The 22,281-nt window shown below is 47.6% G+C and overlaps 1 long non-coding RNA gene across 1 annotated transcript in view; it reads left to right on the top strand.

The window, feature by feature from the left end:
• LOC141173235 (uncharacterized) overlaps positions 1 to 22,281 on the top strand; it is a 96,653-nt gene that overhangs the window by 29,603 nt on the left and 44,769 nt on the right. The window lies entirely within an intron of this gene.

Genomic DNA, 22,281 nt, shown 5'->3' with positions numbered 1-22,281 from the left:
GCAACAGCTATTTCAGTTTGATATATGTAATAACTGTTGGACACAGTAATGTTTCTGCCTTGAAATGAGGTTTATTGTACTAACAGAAAATGTGCAATCTGCATTCAAACAAAATTTGACAGGTGCATAAGTATGGGCACCCCACCAGAAAAGTGACATTAATATTTAGTAGATCCTCCTTTTGCAAAAATAACAGGCTGTAGTCGCTTCCTGTAGCTTTTAATGAGTTCCTGGATCCTGGATGAAGGTATTTTTGACCATTCCTCTTTACAAAACAATTCCAGTTCAGTTAAGTTTGATGGTCGCCGAGCATGGACAGCCCTCTTCAAATGATCCCACAGATGTTCAATGATATTCAGGTCTGGGGACTGGGATGGCCATTCCAGAACATTGTAATTGTTCATCTGCAAGAATGCCTGAGTAGATTTGGAGCGGTGTTTTGGATCATTGTCTTGCTGAAAGATCCATCCCCTGCGTAACTTCAACTTTATCACTGATTCTTGAACATTATTGTCAAGAATCTGCTGATACTGAGTGGAATCCATGCGTCCCTCAACTTTAACAAGATTCCCGGTGCCGGCATTGGCCACACAGCCCCAAAGCATGATGGAACCTCCACCTAATTTTACTGTGGGTAGCAAGTGTTTTTCTTGGAATGCTGTGTTTTTTTGCCGCCATGCATAACGCCTTTTTGAATGACCAAACAACTCAATCTTGGTTTCATCAGTCCACAGGACCTTCTTCCAAGAAGAAATTGGCTTCTCCAAATGTGCTTTTGCATACCTCAGCCGACTCTGTTTGTGGCGTGCTTGCAGAAACGGCTTCTTTCGCAACACTCTCCCATACAGCTTCTCCTTGTACAAACTGCGTTGTATAGTTGACTGATGCACAGTGACACCATCTGCAGCAAAATGTTGCTGCAGCTCTCTGGAGGTGGTCTGAGGATTGTCCTTGACTGATCTCACCATTCTTCTTCTCTGCCTTTCTGATGTTTTTCTTGGCCTGCCACTTCTGGCCTTAACAAGAACTGTCCCTGTGTTCTTCCATTTCCTTACTATGTTCCTCACAGTGGAAACTGACAGGTTAAATCTCTGAGACAGCTTTTTGTATCCTTCCTCTGAACAACTATGTTGAATAATCTTTGTTTTCAGATCATTTGACAGTTGTTTTGAGGAGCACATGATGTCACTCTTCAGAGGAGATTCAAACAGGAGAACAACTTGCAAGTGGCCACTTTAAGTAGCTTTTCTCATGATTGCATACACCTGGCTATGAAGTTCAAAGCTCAATGAGGTTACAAAACCAAAAAAAGTGCTTTATTAAGTCAGTAAAAAGTAGGTAGGAGTATTTAAAACAAGAAAATGATAAGGGTGCCCATACTTATGCACCTGTCAAATTTTGTTTGAATGCAGATTGCACATTTTCTGTTAGTACAATAAACCTCATTTCAAGGCAGAAACATTACTGTGTCCAACAGTTATTACTTATATCAAACTGAAATAGCTGTTGCAAAAACACCAATTTTAAGAAAACATTAAGCTTAAGATTAATAGGGGTGCCCAAACTTTTTCATATAACTGTATTTGTTCCCAGCGTATGATACAGTCTGTATCAAATCGCAGCGTGTGATGTGCAGCCCAGAGCTTTGCATTAAAAATGCTAAGATCAGTGGGACTTACCCTCTGGTCAAGCACTCACACTCTCCTGCCGTTCCTGGCGATTGTTTATGTAGAACGAGCAAAAGAGCTTGTAAATGAACTTCAACATGACGTTTCAAGGATGGAGCGAGACTGCCATCTACTGGCCAGAGACAGTAAAGCGGAACCAAAATATACAAAGGAAGTTGCAGGGAGGGCAGATTCAGAGGCTGGACCCGATCAGGTGACTTCCAGGAAGGAGTTCAGAGAGATAAGAGGCCAGCGCGCCAAACCTGAGGGGTCTTTGGTGCCAAGCAGCAGAGAGGAGCAGACGTGCTCCCTGCGTCCTGAGAAACCCCGCGTGACAGGCCAAATCCACAGGCCTGAGAGGTGCTCCAGCCGGGCACCAGTAAAAGAGCTCCGGATCCCTCACAGTTGTGACTCGAGTGCTGTGCCTGCTGAGGATACAGACGAGGCCTGGACCCCCCTATCCAAGGCTCGAGAGACTGCCCCCAACAGCCAAGCAGAGAGGAGCTGCATACGTGAGCAGGGCTGTCACTTCCACTGCTCACCCACGGTACCGAGGACAATTGGGTTTAAGTACTCAGGTTGGGAGGGGGACAGTTGGGGCTAAAGTAGCACAACATGATTTAATTGAATTCATCCGGAAAGAGACTCACGGCCTAGCGGGAATAACCGGTGACCCCCGCTAGGGCCAAATTCACGGTTAAAGAACTTGTGTGGTGCTTCTCATGCTTGAGGGCATCACCTTACTTTAAGAGACTGCGCCTTATTTTAAGAGACTGCGCCTTATTTTAAGAGACTGCGCCCTACTTTGAGAAATTTCGTATTTTTCTGATGTTTCAAACCACTGTTCATTACCCTTGTTGCTCATCCCTTGTTTCAGAATACCTGTTGTATAAAACTGTTTACAAACATCTCTGACTGTTCTCGCCTTGTGTCTCTGTGCGTTGCATTCCGGTACCTGCATTACATTTGGCGTAGTCGGCAGGATGCAACAATCAGACGCAGAGATGGTGGATCAGTCTGTGGCTGGGTCCGGCCGGAGCCATATACCCCTGGGGGCTATGCTCAGCCATCTTCCCAAGTTTACAGGGGATGGCATGTCACTTTGGGGCTGGGCAGAAAGACTGAGAAGTATGCTACATATGTATCCCCTTGACCCTCTAGCCCAGGCGGAGCTGGCCCTCCTAACCCTTGATGGAGAGGCCCGACAGACTGTGATGTACCGCCCACCTGGGGACCGTGACACCGTGGATAAAGTGATAAAAATTCTAGAGGACATGCACGGTGACACTACAGATTTGGGACACTTGTGCTTACGGTTGTTTCAGCGGGTCCAAGGGGAAAATGAGACAGTAAATCAGTATGTTAATGCATTACAGGAAGTGACGGCCCATATCACTAAGAAAACTCGAGATGGGAACCGAGGACTGGGACCATTGGATGAGGTGTTGCATGACCAACTGATTGCTGGCTTGAAAGACCCTTCCCTGAGGCAGATCCTGAAGGAGCGGCTGCGATTGGGCCCTGATATGGGCTTCCTGGAGGTAGGGGCTGAAGCTAGAGTCGTGGAGAGAGAAGTTCCTGTTCTCAAAGCCACAGTTAGAAGTCATGAGGCAATTGCTCCTGGATTCACCAACCAAGAGCCTGATTGGGTACAGGAAATACGTCAGGAAATTCGAGACATTCGGGGTGAGCTGAATTCTATTAGGAAGACTCCTACTGCCCCCTTGCCGATGGACCGTACTGCTCAACGCGGACGGAGACCAGAACGAGAAAGACGTTCCTATCCGGCCCCAGCACGACATGTACCCGACCTATCGGCAGAACGAGGACCGGAGTGCTGGACCTGCGGAGGTAGGGGGCATATCTCCAAAGACTGTCCCAACCGAGAAAGGAGGAGGAGGGGACAGCCGTTAAACTAAAATGCCCCACGGTTGTGGAGCATACCGTGGGGTCTCGAGCTTCAGAGAGTAGAAGAGGGAGCTCTGAAGACATTGTCTCCGAGAGGCCCATTATCTGGGCTGAATTCAATGGGTAGCGGATCCGCTGTTTGATGGACACCGGGTCTCAAGTGACCACTATGCCTGAGACGTACTTCCAAAGTCACTTTCCTAAAGTCGCTCGTTCCTGCCGGGAACCCACTGTCAAACTGGTGGCGGCTAATCAACTACCTATCCCAGTAGCGGGAGTAGTATCGATGTCCGTGCGGGCATGTGGAAAGAACCTCTTTCGAAAAGGGATTGTACTGACCACCGGGCCCGGAGGCGATGGGCCCATTGTAACCCTGGGCATGAATGTGCTGAAAGAAGTCGGACAGTTCCTGGCTGAGGGCTGTAGCAAAAACAACTGGACCCGCGCCACTCGAGACCCAGCTAACAAGAGAGTGTTCCAGCACCTCGTGCGGGTCAGTCAGATTCAAAAGTTGCCCACTACCTCCCAGTACCTTGGTAAGGTATCGATACCCCCCGAAGCCACAATGACACTGCCGGTGGGACAGACTGTACTCACTTTGCCGGTGCTGGCACATGTGTCCTTAGAAGGCGTGGACATTCAAGTTGAACCAATGGAGGGAGAAGAAGCGCCCTCTGGACTCCTGATTGCTCGAACTTTGGCCACCGTGCGGCACGGTCGAGTACCCGTGCGCTGCATCAATTTAAGTCGCACCAGTTTACAGTTGTTGCCCCGACATGAGGTGGCGCGAGTGTGTGTAATGCCGGAGGCCCTTACTAGAGCTGACGCTATAGGGCTGGCACCTGTGGAAGGAAAACCATGGACCCTAGAGGTGTCCCTCAATAGCCAGGAACATGGAAGAGAACCGTTGGCTGGACGTCACCTCCTGGAAGAAATGGAAGCTAACCTGACTGAGTTTTCTGCTGGACAAGTAAGGCAGATCGAACAACTTCTACAGCGATATCAGGGAGTGTTTGCAAAGCATGAAGATGATTTCGGGTGCACTCGGGACATTCAGCACGAAATACCCACCGGAAATACTGCTCCCATCCGAGAGAGATATCGGCAGATCCCGCCTCAAATGTACCAGGAGGTGAAAGAGCTGTTGGCCCACATGTTGCGGAACGGTGTGATCCGTGAAAGCCAGAGCCCCTGGGCGGCTCCGATCGTGCTGGTCCGAAAGAAGGACGGTACCCTGAGTTTCTGCATAGACTATCGGAAGCTGAATGCCTGTACAGTGCGGGACTCCTATCCACTCCCCCGAATCGAAGAGTCTCTATCTGCACTAGGGAGTGCCAAATTCTTCTCCTCCCTCGACCTGGCCAGTGGCTATTTGCAGGTCCCAGTAGCTGAGAAGGATCGTCCTAAGACACCTTTTGTTCTCCCTATGGGCCTGTTTGAGTTCAATCGAATGCCGTTCGGACTAACAAATGCGCCAGGAACCTTCCAACGGCTGATGGAGAGATGCTTGGGGGACCTCAACTTTGAAGCCACTTTAATATATCTGGATGATATAATTATCTATTCCGCAACGTTTGAGGATCATCTCCGCCGATTGGAACAAGTGTTAGAATGGCTACATGGCTACAAAGCATGGCCTGAAAATTAAGCCTCGTAAGTGTCGTCTCTTCAAACGAGAAATTGAATATCTGGGGCACACTGTGTCCAGTGCAGGGGTGTACCCCACTGCGGAGAAAGTAGCTGCCGTGCAGAAGTCGCCCACGCCCGCCAATCTAAGGGAACTAAGGGCATTCCTGGGGCTCGCTGGATACTACCACAGATTCATTAAAGACTTCGCTAAGATTGCGAACCCGCTCAATGAATTGCTGAGAGGAACAGCCGGGGGAGCCAAGCGGCAGCCCATTCAGTGGGGCCCACGACAAGAAGAGGCATTCCCCTACTTGTTGCTGTTTGGAAGAAGTGGCCGAGAAATCACCGAACTGGAGCTAGACTCAGAAGATCCCGGTCCGGGCAGTAGCCCAAGTACCTGCATTCGAGAACACCAGCATCGACTCCATACCGTGAGAAGACTGGTTGCTCAGAAGTTTCAGGAAGTAGAGCATGCAGTTCGGCCCCCGACCACAGGTGGATCGCTTCAGCCAGGAGACCGAGTGCTGGTGAGGGCTAAACGATTTGGGAGTAAGCTGGACCATCGTTGGGAGGCAATACCATATCGGGTGGTGAAGAAGGTTCACCCAGACAACCCCGTCTACGAGGTTAGGCCCGAAGGGGATGACGCCGCGACATCCAGGGTGTTGCACCGTAATATGTTGCGACCTTGCTCCTCTGAAGCAGAAGTCTGTAACAGGGCTGGGCCCTCAGACGTGTTGGCTGAAGTGCCACATACAGGAACCTTGGGGGATGAAGAAGGATGGGCCACAATGCAGTTGGGCCCGTCAGAACCGTTGGTGCCACTCCCGAGTGGAAGTCAGAATGAGTCAGGAAATGATTTGCAATCCCCAGTAATTGATTCCTCGGATCTCCCGGAGTCTCCTCCGCAAGAAGAGCCGCGCAGAACTGAGCGGGCTAATGCCGGAATTCCTCCTAACCGGTATGCTCAGGAAGAGTTTATCTGGTCTCGAATCCAACAGAAAGGCAGGAGTGTGCCTAACTCCTGTCTGAGCTTGCACTGCCTGGAAGGAGACATCAATTCTGCGAGGAGTCCACTCGCCCGAGGACTGGCGAGCAAAAAGGAGGGAGGAATGTAGAACGAGCAAAAAAGCTTGTAAAAGAACTTCAACATGACGTTTCAAGGATGGAGCGAGACTGCCATCTACTGGCCAGAGACAGTAAAGCGGAACCAAAATATACAAAGGAAGTTGCAGGGAGGGCAGATTCAGAGGCTGGACCCGATCAGGTGACTTCCAGGAAGGAGTTCAGAGAGATAAGAGGCCAGCGCGCCAAACCTGAGGGGTCTTTGGCGCCAAGCAGCAGAGAGGAGCAGACATGCTCCCTGCGTCCTGAGAAACCCCGCGTGACAGGCCAAATCCAGAGGCCTGAGAGGTGCTCCAGCCGGGCACCGGTAAAAGAGCTCCGGATCCCTCACAGTTGTGACTCGAGTGCTGTGGCTGCTGAGGATACTAGGAACCTGATCGCGGTGCTGAGTGAGTTCGTGGAACCCAACGTCGGCCGCCGACAGACGAGGCCTGGACCCCCCTATCCAAGGCTTGAGAGACTGCCCCCAACAGCCAAGCAGAGAGGAGCTGCATACGTGAGCAGGGCTGTCACTTCCACTGCTCACCCACGGTACCGGGGACAATTGGGTTTAAGTACTCAGGTTGGGAGGGGGACGGTTGGGGCTAAAGTAGCACAACATGATTTAATTGAATTCATCCGGAAAGAGATTCACGGCCTAGCGGGAATAACCGGTGACCCCCGCTAGGGCCAAATTCACGGTTAAAGAATTTGTGTGGTGCTTCTCATGCTTGAGGGCATCACCTTACTTTAAGAGACTGCGCCTTATTTTAAGAGACTGCGCCTTACTTTGAGAAATTTCGTATTTTTCTGATGTTTCAAACCACTGTTCATTACCCTTGTTGCTAATCCCTTGTTTCAGAATACCTGTTGTATAAAACTGTTTACAAACAGCTCTGACTGTTCTCGCCTTGTGTCTCTGTGCGTTGCATTCCGGTACCTGCATTACATTTACAAGCTGCAGCTGTGACATCAGAACTACAGCACATGACTCCTGAAGCCAATCACAGAGCTCCATGACTCCCCCCTCTATGGGACAGCTAGAGGTAGCCCAGTAGCTTTTATACTATTTTTGGTTTAAAAAAGTGCTACTAAGAACCCTATTTTATTTAAATACATTTTTACTTTTTATTTATTTACAGCAGGGTTTATGTTCATTTTGCTTCTTGTAGGTTTTTCTGATTCATGACCATTGTGAAACATGCATTTATGTGCTGCATGTATACCAACTCAAACTAAGCTCAAATTTAGTTGTTTTTTTTTATATTTTTTGCATTCTGTGCAACCCTGGGTGTGGCCCCCCTTCCTAGAGCTGGATAATACAATTAAAAAGTCCCCCTGGCTGGTGCCCACTGTACAGTAACCAGTCCTTTGATTGCCCTTATTCACACAGAGGTCAACTTTGACACATAGTAAGGTTTTTAATATTAGACAGTGTAGGACTTTCCCGAACGGGTTCACCTTGCCGTGGTTTGATAGCTTTTGTACTATTTTTGATGAAATACAGTGTTACTAAGAACTAGTGTTGAGCGATACCTTCCGATATCGGGAAATATCGGATCGGATTGGATCGGACCGATACCGAAAAAGTATCGGATATCGCCGATTCCGATACCGGAAACCAATGCAAGTCAATGGGACAGAAATATCGGAATGAAAATAAACCCTTTCTTTCCTTGTAGGTTAATTCTACATGAAGGAAAACAACTAAGAATAATGTAGAATGTATTGGGGGAGGTGGGGGAGACAATAAAGGCATAGAGGTTTAGCTCAATCAAATGGAATAGCAGGAATTAATATTTTTTTTAAGACGTTCTGAGTTACGGAAATATTGACTATGTTAAGTATTTTTATATTTTGTCAGATATTTATGTTTCACTACTTCCATGCTCTTCACCTTCTTTTTTACTTCTCCCACACTTTCTCCTTCATCATCCTCAGCATCTTTTTCATCCTCTTCTTTTTCACCTTTTTCATCTTCTTCTTCTTCGTATTATTCTTTTTTTTTACATTCTTTATATTCTACTTCTTCATCTTCTTCATATTCTTCTTCTTCATCATATTCTTATTTGTGACAGGCATTCCTGTAGTTGTTATCTATAAAAGGTTGGACATTACACCTTTCGTTCTGCCCGTCACAAAAGATTTACAACAGGATTTGTCCGCGTTCAGTTTGGCCTGCAGCAGCAGGTCTTTTCCAGGGGCACCACGAGGAGGAACGGACTCACCCCCATACACTGCTTAGTCATCTTCTGCTTATAATTTAGATATTATCTTTTGCTCTGATTTTTAGTCTTATGCTTAATGTTCTTCCGCTTTTTGTTCTGCAGCTTCTTGTATTTCTGCTTCTTGGTTTTTTGTCTCTTGTTCTTCTGCATCTTGGTGCTTGTCTACTCTTCTTTGTCCTCTTGGTCAACTTCTTCAGGGTCATCTTCTTGGTCTTCTTCGGGGTGGTCTTCAGGGTCGTCGTCTTCGGGGGTCCTTGTCTTCGGGGTCCTCGTCTTCTTCGGGTTGGTCTTCTGGGTCCTCGTCTTCGGGGTCCTCGTCTTGTTCGGGGTGGTCTTCAGGGTCCTCGTCTTCTTCAGGGTGGTCTTCAGGGTCCTCGTCTTCTTCGGGGTGGTCTTCAGGGTACTCGTCTTCAGGGTCGTCGTCTTCGGGGTCCTCGTCTTCTTAGGGTTGGTCTTCTTGGTCCTCGTCTTCAGGGTCCTCGTCAGGGAGATCTAGAGTGATTACCAAGAACCATTTCAAAAAGCTTGAACTTGGAAATGTAGCAGAAGGTACAAGAAAGCTGAGGAACTACCGAGGACCAGCTGACGGTACTGGAACCCGGATGGGTAGCAGAAGGTACAAGAGCCAATGGAACTGCCGAAGACCAGCTGACGGTACTGGAACTCGGTTACTAAGCAGGAGGTACCTGTGCCAGAAAGCACTACCAAGGACCAGCAGACGTTGGTGGAACTTGGATACCGAGAAGGAGGCACCTAATCCAAAGGCACTGCCGAGAACCAGCTGACGGTACTGGAACCCGGATGGGTAGCAGACGGTACCCATGTAAAAAAAAGTTCAAGGCCGCGAGCCGGCCGCAGTTATCAAAACCCACAGTCCTACAGGGGGTGCTTGTCCTATTGGCACTATGGAACCAGCCTTCATTGCCAGATCCCGCAGCCCACATAGGAGTCACCTAAACTGCAGGCACCATAGAGTCGGCTAACCCGACCGCAACACGACAGGACAACGCATTGGAGGCAAAGTGACGTTGACACTACCCGGAAACAGCTGGCGTGCTGGAACCAGGCTGGGCAGGAGGGAGTACCCGTGCCAAAGTCACTGCCGAGAACCTGCTGACGGTACTGGAACCCGGATGGGTAGTAGAAGGTACAAGAGCAAATGGAACTACCGAGGACCAGCTGACGGTACTGGAACCCGGATGGGTAGCAGAAGGTACAAGAGCCAATGGAACTGCCGAACACCAGCTGACGGTACTGGAACTCGGTTACTAAGCAGGAGGTACCTGTGCCAGAAAGCACTACCAAGGACCAGCAGACGTTGGTGGAACTTGGATATCGAGAAGGAGGCACCTAATCCAAAGGCACTGCCGAGAACCAGCTGACGGTACTGGAACCCGGATGGGTAGCAGACGATACCCATGTAAAAAAAAGTTCAAGGCCGCGAGCCGGCCGCAGTTACCAAAACCCACAGTCCTACAGGGGGTGCTTGTCCTATTGGCACTATGGAACCAGCCTTCATTGCCAGATCCCGCAGCCCACATAGGAGTCACCTAAACTGCAGGCACCATAGAGTCGGCTAACCCGACCGCAACACGACAGGACAACGCATTGGAGGCAAAGTGACGTTGACACTACCCGGAAACAGCTGGCGTGCTGGAACAAGGCTCGGCAGGAGGGAGTACCCGTGCCAAAGTCACTGCCGAGAACCTGCTGACGGTACTGGAACCCGGATGGGTAGTAGAAGGTACAAGAGCAAATGGAACTACCGAGGATCAGCTGACGGTATTGGAACCCGGATGGGTAGCAGAAGGTATAAGAGCCAATGGAACTGCCGAACACCAGCTGACGGTACTGGAACTCGGTTACTAAGCAGGAGGTACCTGTGCCAGAAAGCACTACCAAGGACCAGCAGACGTTGGTGGAACTTGGATACCGAGAAGGAGGCACCTAATCCAAAGGCACTGCCGAGAACCAGCTGACGGTACTGGAACCCGGATGGGTAGCAGACGATACCCATGTAAAAAAAAGTTCAAGGCCGCGAGCCGGCCGCAGTTACCAAAACCCACAGTCCTACAGGGGGTGCTTGTCCTATTGGCACTATGGAACCAGCCTTCATTGCCAGATCCCGCAGCCCACATAGGAGTCACCTAAACTGCAGGCACCATAGAGTCGGCTAACCCAACCACAACACGACAGGACAACGCATTGGAGGCAAAGTGACGTTGACACTACCCGGAAACAGCTGGCGTGCTGGAACCAGGCTGGGCAGGAGGGAGTACCCGTGCCAAAGTCACTGCCGAGAACCAGCTGACGGTACTGAAACCCGGATGGGTAGTAGAAGGTACAAGAGCAAATGGAACTACCGAGGACCAGCTGACGGTACTGGAACCCGGATGGGTAGCAGAAGGTACAAGAGCCAATGGAACTGCCGAACACCAGCTTACGGTACTGGAACTCGGTTACTAAGCAGGAGGTACCTGTGCCAGAAAACACTACCAAGGACCAGCAGACGTTGGTGGAACTTGGATACCGAGAAGGAGGCACCTAATCCAAAGGCACTGCCGGGAACCAGCTGACGGTACTGGAACCCGGATGGGTAGTAGAAGGTACAAGAGCAAATGGAACTGCCGAGAACCAGCTGGCGGTGCTGGAACCCAGGGTAAATACTAAAAACGGAGGAGCCAGAGGTGTAATTGGAGCAAGTTTTAAATCCGTAGTACAGTGGATGTGGACAAAGCAGGAGAATTTGCCGGACACACAGCTGGGGATCAGCTGACGTTACTGAACCCCAATAACACGGCAGCAAGTGTTGACTGTGCAGACGGCACTTCCGAGCGCCAACTGGCGGTGTTGGAGCTCAGGGATAATACTGAAAACTGAGGAGCCAGAGGTGTAACTGGAGAAACTTTCAAATCTGTAGTAGTGAGAATGTGGACAGAGCAGGAGAAATTGCCGTCCGCACAGCAGGGGAACAGCTGACGTTACTGAACCCCAATAACACGGCAGCAAGTGTTGACTGTGCAGACGGCACTTCCGAGCGCCAACTGGTGGTGTTGGAGCTCAGGGATAATACTGAAAACAGAGGAGCCAGAGGTGTAATTGGAGAAACTTTCAAATCTGTAGTAGTGAGAATGTGGACAGAGCAGGAGAAATTGCCATCCGCACAGCAGGGGAACAGCTGACGTTACTGAACTCCAATAACACGGCAGCAAGTGTTGACTGTGCAGACGGCACTTCCGAGCGCCAACTGACGGTGTTGGAGCTCAGGGATAATACTGAAAACAGAGGAGCCAGAGGTGTAATTGGAGAAACTTTCAAATCTGTAGTAGTGAGAAAGTGTACAGAGCAGGAGAAATTGCCGTCCGCACAGCAGGGGAACAGCTGACGTTTCTGAACCCCAATAACACGGCAGCAAGTGTTGACTGTGCAGACGGCACTTCCGAGCGCCAACTGGTGGTGTTGGAGCTCAGGGATAATACTGAAAACAGAGGAGCCAGAGGTGTAATTGGAGAAACTTTCAAATCTGTAGTAGTGAGAATGTGGACAGAGCAGGAGAAATTGCCGTCCGCACAGCAGGGGAACAGCTGACGTTACTGAACCCCAATAACACGGCAGCAAGTGTTGACTGTGCAGACGGCACTTCCGAGCGCCAACTGGCGGTGTTGGAGCTCAGGGATAATACTGAAAACAGAGGAGCCAGAGGTGTAATTGGAGAAACTTTCAAATCTGTAGTAGTGAGAATGTGGACAGAGCAGGAGAAATTGCCGTCCGCACAGCAGGGGAACAGCTGACGTTACTGAACCCCAATAACGCGGCAGCAAGTGTTGACTGTGCAGACGGCACTTCCGAGCGCCAACTGGCGGCGTTGGAGCTCAGGGATAATACTGAAAACAGAGGAGCCAGAGGTGTAATTGGAGAAACTTTCAAATCTGTAGTAGTGAGAATGTGGACAGAGCAGGAGAAATTGCCGTCCGCACAGCAGGGGAACAGCTGACGTTACTGAAGACCAATAACACGGCAGCAAGTGTTGACTGTGCAGACAGCACTTCCGAGCGCCAACTGGCGGTGTTGGAGCTCAGGGATAATACTGAAAACAGAGGAGCCAGAGGTGTAAATGGAGAAACTTTCAAATCTGTAGTAGTGAGAATGTGGACAGAGCAGGAGAAATTGCCGTCCGCACAGCAGGGGAACAGCTGACGTTACTGAACCCCAATAACACGGCAGCAAGTGTTGACTGTGCAGACGGCACTTCCGAGCGCCAACTGGCGGCGTTGGAGCTCAGGGATAATACTGAAAACAGAGGAGCCAGAGGTGTAATTGGAGAAACTTTCAAATCTGTAGTAGTGAGAATGTGGACAGAGCAGGAGAAATTGCCGTCCGCACAGCAGGGGAACAGCTGACGTTGCTGAACCCCAATAACACGGCAGCAAGTGTTGACTGTGCAGACGGCACTTCCGAGCGCCAACTGGCGGTGTTGGAGCTCAGGGATTACAGTTCAGGTGGTAGAAACATGAACAGAACAGGAGACCTGGATACTGTTGCCAACCAATTATTTATTCTGGAAGAGGACTGGCAAATTCATGAGAGATCCAGGCCTTGTTCATTTTGAGAAAAGTAAGCCGGTCAACGTTATCGGAGGATAGTCGCATGCGACGGTCTGTTAGTACACCACCTGCGGCACTAAAGACGCGTTCCGATAATACACTAGCAGCAGGGCAAGCTAGCACCTCCAATGCATACTGACTAAGCTCTGGCCATGTATCCAGCTTACAGACCCAAAACTTGAAGGGAGAAGAGCCCTCTGGGAGTACACTAAGAGGGCAAGACATGTAGTCTGTCACCATCTGACGGAAACGTTGCCTCCTGCTGACTGGAGCCGTCTGTGATGGTGTAGACATTTGTGGCGGCGGGGACACAAAACTTTGCCACATTTCGGCCATACTGGTCTTGCCTTGTGCTGAGGCGCTGCTTCTGCTCCCTCTTTGTGCAGAGCTTCCTCCACTGCCTCGACGCACTGAGCTGCTTTGTAAAGCACTAGCAGCACTGCTCTCGGTTGGAATGGAGAACATGATGGAATGCACCAGTGCGTCTTGGTACTCCCGCATTTTACGCTCCCGGTTCAACGGTGTTATGAGGCTTTGTAAGTTGTCCCGGTAGCGAGGATCTAGGAGGGTGGACACCCAATAATCAGCCGTGTTGAGAATGTGGGCGATGCGGCGGTCGTTTCTCAGGCACTGCAGCATGAAATCAACCATGTGCTGCAGACTGCCAACTGGCCAAGAAACACTGTCCCCTGCTTGAGGCGTGATCTCTGCCTGCTCTGCATCACCCCACCCTCGCTCTAGATACTGACTACTAGAGCATTGTGTACCTCCCTCCTCTGGACAGATGTCTTCCTCATCCATTGACTCCTCCTCATCCTCCTCACAAAGTGTCCCCTGCCTAGGCCTTTGTGAGGAACCACGTTGCGCAGACTGTAGAGAAGCAGATGGCATTTGTGACTCCTCATCCTCTACCTCTTCCAAAACCTCGTCCCTTAGTGCTTGCAGTGTTTTTTCAAGCAGGCAGATAAGGGGGATAGTCATGCTGACTAGTGCATCATCTGCACTCGCCACCCGCGTGGAATAATTGAAGGCACGCAAAACGTGGCAAATGTCCTTCATAGAGGCCCACTCAGTGGTGGTGAAGTGTGAACGGCGCGCACTGCGACTTGTTTGCGCCTGCTGCAGCTGGTACTCCATTACTGCTGCCTGCTGCTCACACAACCTCTCCAACATATGTAACGTTGAATTCCACCTGGTGGGTAGGTCACATATGATGCGATGTTCCGGAAGACGTAATCGGCGCTGCAGAGCTGCAATGCGTGATCTTGCATTGCTGGAACGCCGCAAGTGAGCGCACTCTATGCGGACCTTGTGAAGCAGTGCATCAAGATCCGGATAGTCCCTCAAAAAACTCTGCATGACCAAGTTGAGCACATGTGCCAGACATGGGATGTGAGTGAGGTTGCCTAGGCCCAGAGCTGCCACCAGATTTCGTCCATTGTCACACACTACCATGCCTGGCTGGAGATTCGCTGGCACAAACCACACGTCACTCTGCTGCTTGATGGCATTCCAGAGCTCCTGCGCTGTGTGGCTTCGATTCCCCAAAGAAATTAATTTTAATACGGCCTGTTGACGTTTGGCCACGGCTGTGCTCATATCGGTCATCATAACAGGTAACCGTTCACGGGTCGATGTGGAGGTAGACCGTGATGGCTCCTGCAGCGCTGATTCAGAGGAACTGGAGTATGAGGAGGAGTCAATGTGTACAGACTGGATTCCTGCAATCCTTGGAGTTGGCAGAACACGTACAGCGCCACTCTCAAGATTTGTACCCGGCTCCACAACATTTACCCAATGGGCAGTGAGGGAAAGGTATCGTCCCTGTCCATGCTTACTGGTCCACGCATCGGTGGTCAGGTGGACCTTGCTACTGACGGCGTTTTGTAGCGCATGTTTAATTTTTCCCTCCACATGATGTTGCAGGGCAGGGACGGCTTGCCTGCTGAAATAAAAGCGGCTGGGCACGTTGTATTGTGGGACTGTCAATGCCATAAAGTTAGGGAATGTGTCAGTCTCCACCAGCCTGAATGATAGCATTTCAAGGGCCAGTAGTTTAGCAATGCCAGCATTCAGAGCCTGTGCTCGGGGGTGGTTTGCCGAGTATGGGCGCCTTTTCTCCCATGCCTGTGCTAACGATGGCTGTAGACTGGCCTGGGAGTGTGAGGATGACTGGGAAAGTGGTGCTGTGGGTGGAATTACACTGTGTCTCTGTACAACAGTGACAGAGATTCTTCCATGGCGATCCTGTGAGGAAGCCGAACCAGCTGTGTGTGAGCTGGAGGAAGAGGCTACAACATGAGCTGAAGAGGTGGTAGGTGGCGCTGTAGGTTGGCCTAGGTCTTCAGTGTGTTTTTGTAACTCCACCACGTGCTTGGTCCGCACATGTTTCCACATATTTGTGGTATTGAGGTTGCTGACACTTTTCCCTCTTTTCACCTTCTGATTACACAGCTTGCATTTGACAAAGCAAATGTCATCTGCAACTGTGTCAGAAAAGGACCAGGCACTGCAAGTCTTGGGAGCGCCCGCTTTGGATTTTGGAAGAGCCATGCTCCTAATGGGTGCCGAAGTGGAGGCTACAGGCAACCAAGTCTGCCCCCTCCCTCTCCCTCCTTTTTGGCCCTTTCGGGGAATCTCTTCCTCAGAGCTGCTCCCACCACCTTCCTGTCCCTCACGCCATGATGGGTCAAGGACCTCATCATCTACACCACCCTCTTCAAACAACTGCTTCTCCTGGGTAGTCTCGACAGCACAGTACGCACCAGAAAGTGGCACCTGAGTCTCATCATCAGATGCGTACTGAGGTGTGCTGCTGACCATAGGCACTGGCCCACCCGCCTCTTCAGATTCAGAGAGACAAAACGGTTGCGCATCACTGCATACTACCTCTTCTTCAAATTCTAGAATTCTGCTTGGCTGGCCCCCTCTTTCCAAGCCAAGAGATTCAGAGAACAGAAGTAGAGATGGCTCCTGTCCAGGGCTCTCTGACTGCCTGGGCAATTTGGCAGGTGGTGAAGAGACAGATGGGTGCTCTTCAGTGCTCAGGACCTGAGAGGATCTGGAACTAATTGAAGTCGATGCGTTAGCTGCCATCCATCCGACAACGGCTTCAATTTGGTCCTCGCGCAGCAGTGGGGTACGGCTAGCTCCTACAAAGCTGCGCAAAAAGGACTGTTCCCTGGTAAAACTGGGGGATGCTGAGTCACTGGTGCCCGCAGCAGGCACAGAATCCCCACGTCCTCTCCCTGCAGGCACAGAATCCTCACGTCCTCTCCCTGCAGAAACTCCACGCCCATGCCCACGCCCACGACCACATGCCTTACTCCCTGCCTTCTTCATCTTGGTAGACTGATAAAGATAGGCAGAAAAGTACTATGGGCTTAGTGTGCTTATTCCTGAACAGCTGCTAACAGGTATAAGAAACACTAATTTTATAAAGTGTGGACTAGACTTTAATATGAGCTAATGTGGCCTACACAACTGTAAAGTGGAGTGTTTGGTGAACTTTATTTAGTTTTTTTTTGTCACAAAAAGACACTGGATGTGCCTAAAGATGTAATAACGATAGTATCACAAACTTTTTGTAGCTATTACAATGTAGGAAGGTAACCTACAATGCAATAGATGAGGCTGCAAAAAATAGGCTAATACTAATCTGGCTGGGGCTGCAGGGCCCAATGCTGCAGAAAGGCTCCTCTATCTACTCCTATATAGTGTGTTTGGAACCAATTTAGCTGAATACGGATGGAACCACCACACTAATAGGAGATATCAGGAAAAATTATGAATTGGCAATAAAGGACAATGTATGAGGCAGTGACACACACTGAGTGCACTACAACCAGACGGGGTTGAAGCACACACTACAGGGTGAGCTGCACTCACACACCAGACCTTGCAGACAGCGGTGAACAGTACAGATGCAGAGCACTGTGCACTAGCGCTGCAAGACCAAAAAAATTTCTCTATCTACTCCTATATAGTGTGTTTGGAACCAATTTAGCTGAATACGGATGGAACCACCACACTAATAGGAGATATCAGGAAAAATTATGAATTGGCAATAAAGGACAATGTATGAGGCAGTGACACACACTGAGTGCACTACAACCAGACGTGGCTGAAGTACACACTACAGGGTGAGCTGCACTCACACACAGAGACCTTGCAGAAAGCGGTGAACAGCACAGAGAACTGTGCACTAGCACTGCAAGGCACAGCGATTTATAAAGTAGCTTGGGTAAAGCAGAATAGACCAAATAGGTAGCTAAAACTGTCCCTCAGAACAACAGCGTCCTATCCCTAACTAAATTCACAGCAGAGTGAGCTCAAAATGGCGGCGGCTGCTTTTATAGTGCATCATGACATCATTTCAGCAGCCAATCACAGCCATGCCATTAGTTAAGATGCCTACATGCCTAACAGGATGTGCCCACACTTCTTAGGATCCTCATTGGCTGAATAAAATGAAAATGGCTCATTGCATTATGGGAACTTCCGATTCCGGTATACGATATTGCAAAAGTATCGGAATTTAGTATCCGAATTCCGATACTGCGAATATCGGCCGATATCCGATATTTCAGTATCGGAATGCTCAACACTACTAAGAACCCTATTTTATTTAAGTGCACTTGCTTTTTATTTTTTTATAGCAGGGTTCATGTTCATTTTGCTTCTTGTAGGCTTTTCTGACTCATGACCATTGTGAAACATGCATTTATGTTCTGCATGTATACCAAATCAAACTAAGCTCAAATTTTGTGTTTTTTTTTGTATTTTTTGCATTCTGTGCAACCCTGGGTGTGGCCTCCCTTCCTAGAGCTGGATAATACATTTAAAAATCTCCCCCTGGCTGGTGCCCATTGTATGGTAACCAGTCCTTTGTTTGCCCTTATTCACACAGAGGTCAACTTTGACACATGGTAAGGTTTTTAATATTAGACAGTGTAGGACTTTCCCGAACGGGTTCACCTTGCCGTGGTTTGATAGCTTTTATACTATTTTTGATCAAAAACAGTGTTACCAAGAACCCTATTTTATTTAAGTGCACTTGCTTTTTATTTATTTATAGAAGGGTTTATGTTCATTTTGCTTCTTGTAGGTAGCCGAGTACATTGTTGAACTCTCTATAGAGCTCCTACAAAACTATCCCATTCTGGTAATTGGTGGTGGTCACAGTATTTTCACCCTAGCTGACCTAGAATTTATCACCTATCCTAGAATAATTGTCCAAGTTTAATGGCAGTGCACAATTGTGCCCATATGAAATTTGCACATTTTTTTACACTCTTACGTGAAGTTTTGCCTAATCCAGTATTGGCTTATTTTCCTCTCCTTATTAATGAAACATGCGCGCTCTGCAGATCGGAGCATTCATTTTATTGGCAAAGTCAGAAGAAATAACTGTCTGATGTTTGCTATTGAATGTGAATATCCAGCAGATCTGCAAGAATGCAACCAGTAAGATGTGACCATAATCAGCAATGACCACAGTGTTACCTCTGTCTACAGAATGATCCCCCATCCCTCAAGCCCTCATATCTCATCTTCTTAGACCACACAGAATTAGGTTTCAATGAGAGCAATCTGCACATAGAATATCATTAGTTTTATACCAACTTGACTTCTTCAATCAGTGGGAAACTCTCAGACAGTATAAATAATTGCAGAGAGGAATCAGATCCCTGTCATCCAGTATACGGATGAGACGTGCACAGTGGTATAGCGTAGCAGCGATGTTCATCAGCATACATCATGTCGTAGAAATATGCAAAACACTTCATTAACTAAAGACCTATTGTGACAATTTATGAAGAATAGCATTAAAAGCTTCACCTGGATCCATCCATACTGCGAGAAAACAGGTTACCTTAATTTTAAAACGCTTTTTTTTTTTTATAAAGCTTTTTAATCGGAGATACAAATGTTGCAGTGAAAATTTATTATTAACTTTAATTACATTAATTACATTAGGGATTCCGCTAACGGGCTCAAATCTGAAGATCTCCAAGTCAGAAAATAAAGGCACAGGTTATTTAAAAAAGACTACCGTAATTTAGGAGACTCATAACGAGTTAAACTAGTTAGTGTTAAGCGCTGATAACTGTGTCTGGCATTCAGCTGGAAAATACATTGTAAGACGTCAATTCCTCTCAACCAATCAATATTGTTTAGAATATTTCTAGAGATGCCGATTGGCTGACTCCTCCCAAGTGTCCTTTCCAGTTGGATGCCAGGCACACTATAGAGTACGATCTCTGTTCTGTAAACAGTTTAGTGGGAGTTTATAACACCGTTTTAATTTTATAGAAATATATCTCTTTCTCCATGTCACAAGGGTAATTGGATACTGGATTTTTTCGATTTCTAGTGGAGTTAGGCTTTATTTCACATGAAAAACTATACCAAGGAGATGAATAATTGATTGTCTAGCATTTAATGCAGCCTGAATCCCTTAATCTTAGAGATTAATTGCTACACATATGAAATCTATAGGATGTCTTTAGACAGAATTGTCTAGATTGGAAAAAAAAACAATTTACAAACATCCTATAAGTTAAGTTGAAGAAAGCTCTAATTTCAGATCTATCAATGAGGCAGGTGAGGCAAAAATTAAAAGTACCATTTCTGGAGGATTATTATGGACACATCAGGCAAGGTGGATTTGCTAAATTATAGGTCTGATTGAGCAGCACGGACAATCAGGATCAGCTGAGTAGACCACGGACAAACCGGAGACATTGATGTCACAGAGCTGGGCTAGTAAGATGGTATGTGTAAAATCAACGACTAGTAGAGCTGGATATGGAGGATGACACATGGATAAGAGGAGATTGAAGTTTTAGATGCAGCAGAACCAAGAATTCTGAAAGCACCTTGAATCAGCAGAGACTAACAGGCAGGCAGGTCCCTTGATGTAGCAAAGCTGAGTGTGCAGATAGAAACTTGAATCAGTAGAGACAATTAGTAAAACTGGTACCTTGATGTAGCAGAGTTGAATGTGCAGACAGCACCTTTAATTAGTAGAGATGAGTAGGCAGCACTCAGAAACAGCAGAGCTGAATAGACAATCAGGCACTTTGCTGTAGGAGAGCTGAATGTGTGAATAGCAATCGGGAGCAGCTGAGTAGACAACGGGCGGACCGGAGAAATTGATGTCGCAGTTGTGGGCTAGTAAGATGGTAAGTGTAACATTAAGAACTAGTAGAGCTGGATATGGAGGACGACACATGGAAAAGATGAGATTGAAGTTCTAGATGCAGCAGAACCAAGAATTCTGAAAGCACCTTGAATCAGCAGAGACTAGTAGGCAGGCAGGTCCCTTGATGTAGGAAAGCTGAGTGTGCAGATAGAAACTTGAATCATTAGAGACAATTAGTAAAGCTGGTACCTTGATGTAGCAGAGTTGCATGTGCAGACAGTACCTTTAATAAGTAGCGATGAGTAGGCTGGCAACTTGTTTTAGCAGTGCTGGATGTACGGGCAACACTCAGAAACAGCTGAGCTGAATAGACAATCAGGCACTTTGCTGTTGGAGAGCTGGATGTGTGAATAATAGCAATCGGGAGCAACTGAGTAGACAACGGACGAACTGTAGACATTGATGCAGCAGAGCTGGGCTTGTAAGATGGTACATGGAACAGCAAGAACTTATCTGGTAATCTGAAATGTTTATTAAATGGAAAGAGGGAGGCATATCTAAAGAAGATTATAATGCAGTCTGCAGATCCTGCAGGGCATGTATCAGGTTAGCTAAAGCTGACAATGAATTAAGGCTTGCAAGAGATGTCAAAAGCAATAAAAAAGGATTTTGGGGGTATGTCAAAAGTAAAAGAAAAGTCAAAGATGCTATAGGATTTTTACAGGATGAAAATGGAGAAATGGTAAGAGAGGATGTTGAGAAGGCCAAACTTTTTAATTCCTATTTTGCATCTGTTTTCTCTCAGAAAGAAAATGTAACATCAACTGATCTTCACTGTCCTTTTAAAGGAATAGAAGAATCCAAGTTATCTGTAAACAGAAAGATTGTGAGGGAATATTTAGCTAACATAAATGAGTTCAAGTCTCCAGGTCCAGATGAATTACACCCCAGAGTACTGAAGGAGATCGTAGAAGAAATTTTAGAACCACTCTCCATAATCTTTGAAAATTCTTGGAGAACAGGAGAAGTCCCAGAAGACTGGAGAAGAGCAAATGTTGTTCCTATCTTCAAAAAGGGGAAGAAGGTGGACCCAGGGAACTATAGGCCGGTGAGTCTGACTTCTATACCAGGAAAGATCTTTGAACAAATTATTAAACAACATGTATGTAAGTACCTGGATAAGAATGAAGTGATTAACCAGAGTCAGCATGGGTTTATAACTAACAAGTCATGTCAGACTAACTTAATTTCCTTCTATGACAGAATCACTGACTGGGTGGATCAGGGAAATGCTGTAGATATAGTATATCTTGACTTCAGCAAAGCATTTGACAAAGTATCTCACACCATCCTTATTGAAAAAATGACCAAGTATGCAATGGACCAGGCAACTGTTAGGTGGATTCATAACTGGCTTAGTGATCGGACTCAAAGGGTGATTGTAAATGGCTTCACATCCAGCTGGATGAATGTCTCAAGTGGGGTACCACAGGGCTCCGTCCTGGGACCTGTATTGTTCAACATCTTTATCAATGATTTAGATGAAGGAATTGAGGGTAAACTGATTAAATTTGCTGATGACACAAAGCTAGGAGGGATAGCTAATACTAGAGAAGAGAGAGAGAGGATTCAAAAAGACCTAAATAAACTGGAGCAGTGGGCAGCAACCAACAGAATGGTTTTTAACAGGGAAAAATGCAAAGTACTACATCTGGGCAATAAAAATGAAAAAAGCATATACAGAATGGGAGGAATAGAGCTAAGCAACAGTACATGTGAAAAAGACTTAGGTATACTAATAGATCATAGACTGAACATGAGTCAACAGTGTGATGCAGCAGCAAAAAAGGCAAATACAATTCTGGGATGTATTAACAGAAGCATACAGTCTAGATCATGTGAAGTCATTATTGGTCTTTACTCCTCTTTGGTCAGACCTCATCTGGAATACTGTGTACAGTTTTGGGCACCACATTTTAAAAAAGACATAGACA

Source organism: Phyllobates terribilis, unplaced genomic scaffold (assembly GCF_046119375.1).
Source record: "Phyllobates terribilis strain yellow unplaced genomic scaffold, ASM4611937v1 Scaffold_1__5_contigs__length_1240528914, whole genome shotgun sequence".
In the NCBI taxonomy this organism is placed as follows: domain Eukaryota; kingdom Metazoa; phylum Chordata; class Amphibia; order Anura; family Dendrobatidae; genus Phyllobates; species Phyllobates terribilis.
This window is presented reverse-complemented; position numbering and strand designations above follow the sequence as displayed.